We start from the raw sequence: 3,347 nt of genomic DNA, 5'->3' as shown, positions 1-3,347 counted from the left end.
CAGACAGACAGACAGACAAGAAAGAAACAGGCACAGAGAGAGACAGAGAGAGAAACAGCCCTCAGGGGCTAAGCGGTAAGAAAAATTCTAAAACACCACCACCACCACCACCTCTGCTTGGGACCATTCCTGGCAGATGAGGCAATGCTAAGAGAAAGAAAGAACAAGCAATTGCGGAGGAATCGTTTTATGAACTATATAGATGTCTAACCAATATACTGTATACTTGAAACTAATTTAAATAAATAAATTAAAAAAATAAATAAATTTTCAGGTAGGAGGAAAAAAGAGAACATACTACTTTACGAGATTTCTAATTCTATTTTTAAAATTATTTATTTATTTATTTTTTTGATGACATTGGTTACAAAATCCAAAAAATTTCAGCTGTATACTTTAACAGTAAGGCATATATGCATATATATACACATATATATATATACACATACATACATATATATATATGTATGTATGTGTATATATATATACCGACTACTGAACACTTTTTCTTAGGCTGAAACAAAATCTGCTTTCCTTATCATCAAGTGGTTCAAATCCTGTTCTCTGAGCAAATGTATTTCCACCTTTCCCCTACCATATCTATTTAAGATAGTGATTCTTTCTTCTAGTTTAAACTCCAGGGTTAAAAAAAAAAAATCCCCTATTCTTTCAATCCCCTCTCACATGACATGGTTTTCAGATGTTTTACTATCTTGCTCAGTCTTCTCTAAATGTACACTGTTTGATTAACAGCCATCTTATAACATATCATTGGCACAGAAAACAATCTGGCACGTATGACACACAGAGGATCAATATTTCCTGTGATGTGAATGCTATTTTTACTTCCTACAACCTAGAAGGTAAAATAGGATGGGTTTGTTTGTTTGTTTACTTTTATTTTTTGTAAATTTATTTTTTATTTTTTTGGTGACATTAGTTAACAAAATCTAGTAAGTTTTAGGTGTACAATTTAACAGTAAGACATATACATATTGCACTGTGTGTTCCCCTCCATAGTTAGATTTCTTTCTGTCACAACATATTTGATCCCTTTTACCCCGTCTACCTCCCACCTCCTCCTTCATCTCCTACCCTCTGGAAACCACTAGTCTACTGTCCATGTCCATGAGTCTCTGTTTGTTTTTCCTGTTCATTTGTTGCTTTTAGGTTTATATCCCACTATATAAGTGATATCATGTGGTTTTTGACTTTTTCTGTCTGGCTTATTTTGCTTAGTATGATTATCTCGAGGTCCATCCATGTTGTCGCAAATGACGGTATTTCATTTCTTCTAACGGCTGAGTAATATTCCATTGTATATAGGTACCACAGCTTCTTTATCTAATTGTCTATTGTAGGACACTTCGGTTGCTTCCATGTCCTAGCCACCGTGGATAATGCTGCTATGAACACCAGTGTTTAAATATCTTTTCGGATATGGGTTTTCAAGTCTTTGGGGTAAATGCCCAGTAGAGAGATTGCTGGATCATATGGTAGATCAATTCTTAGTTTTTTGAGGAACCTCTGTACTGTTATCAATAGTGGCTGTACCAATTTGTAGTCCCACCAGCAGTGTATGAGGGTTCCTTTTTTTCCATATCCTAACATTTGTTATTACTTGTCCTGTTGATTCTAGCTATTCTAACAGGTGTAAGTTGGTATTTCATTGTGATTTTGGTTTGTATATCCCTAATAGCTAGTAATGTTGAGCATCTTTTCAGATGTTTGTTGGACATTTGTATGTCTTCTTGGGAGAAGTGTCTGTTCAGGTCCTCCGCCCATTTTTTGATTGTATCATTTGTCTTTTGTTGTTACTGAGTTGTATGAGTTCTTTGTATATTTTGGATATTAGGCCCTTATCGGAGGCATTGTTTGCAAATATATTTTCCCATTAAGATGGTTGTCTCTTTACCTTGCTGATGATTTCTTTTGCTGTGCAGATGCTTTTTATTTTGAGGTAGTTCCACTCATTTATTTTTGCTTTTACTTCCTTTGCCTTTGAGGTCAAATTCATAAAATCCTCTTTAAGTCCAAGGTCCTTGAATTTAGTTCCTATATTTTCTTCTATGCGCTTTATTGTTTCAGGTCTTATATTCAGGTCCTGAATTCATTTTGAGTTAATTTTGGTGTGTGGTGATAGACAACACTCTAGTTTCATTCTTTTGCGGATGGCTTTCCAGTTTTTCCAACACCATTTATTGAAGAGGTTTTCCTTTCTCCACTGTATAGTATGTTTTTGGCTTTTTTGTAGAAAATTATTTGCCTGTATAAACCTGGGTTTATCTGGACTCTTGATTCTGTTCCACTGGTCCGTGTATCTGTTTTTTGCCAATACCATGCCATTTTGATTATTGTCACTTTGTGATATAGTTTGAAGTCGGGCAGAGTGATGCCTCCGGCATCATTCTATTTTCTTAGAATGGTTTTGGCAATTTGGGGTCTTTTGTGCTTCCATATGAATCTGATGATTTTTTGGTCTATTTCTTAAAAAATGCTAATGGGATTTTGATGGGGATTGCATTAAATCTGTATAATGCTTTATTTAGATAATAAGGTCATTTTAACTGTGTTGATTCTTCCAATCCAAAAACACGGAATATCTTTCCATTTCTTTGTATCTTCTTTAATTTCTTTTAATAGGGTCTTGTAGTTTTCATCATATAGGTCCTTCACATGTTTCGTGTAATTTATTCCTAGGTATTTTATTCTTTTTGTTGCAATTGCAAAAGGAATTACTTTTTCCACTTCTTTTTCTGACACTTCATTATTAGAGAATAGGAACGCTATGGATTTTTGAATGTTAATGTTATATCCAGAAACTTTACTGTATTTGCTTATTGTTTCTAGTAGTGTTCTTGTGGAGTCTTTAGGGTTTTCTATATAGAGAATCATGTTATCCACAAATAGTGACAGTTTGACTTCTTTGTTTCCTATTTGAATGCCTTTTATATCATTCTCTTGTCTGATTGCACTCGCTAGGACCTCCAATTTTATATTGAATAACAGTGGCGACAGTGAACAGCCTTGCCTTGTTCCTGATCTTAGAGGGAAAGTTTTTAGTTTTTCATCATTAAGTGTAATGTTGGCTGAGGGTTTGTTGTATATGGCCTTTATTATGTTAAGATACTTTCCTTCTATACCGATTTTGTTAAGTGTTTTGATCATAAATGGATGCTGTATCTTGTCGAAGGCTTTTTCTGCTTCTAGTGATATGATCATATGATTCTTATTTTTTAATTTGTTTATGTGGTGTATCACATTAAACGATATGTGTATGTTGAACCATCCCTGTGCCCCTGGGATAAAACCCTCTCGATCCTGGCATATAATTTTTTTAATAAGTG

At 34.3% G+C, this 3,347-nt stretch overlaps 1 protein-coding gene across 3 annotated transcripts in view; it reads right to left on the bottom strand.

Moving 5' to 3' along the window:
* ELMOD1 (ELMO domain containing 1) overlaps positions 1–3,347 on the bottom strand; it is a 60,721-nt gene that overhangs the window by 20,803 nt on the left and 36,571 nt on the right. The window lies entirely within an intron of this gene.

Source organism: Pteropus alecto, unplaced genomic scaffold (genome assembly GCF_000325575.1).
Source record: "Pteropus alecto unplaced genomic scaffold, ASM32557v1 scaffold385, whole genome shotgun sequence".
Taxonomy (NCBI): domain Eukaryota; kingdom Metazoa; phylum Chordata; class Mammalia; order Chiroptera; family Pteropodidae; genus Pteropus; species Pteropus alecto.
Note: the sequence above shows the minus strand (reverse complement) of the source record. Positions and strands in the feature narration are given on the sequence as shown.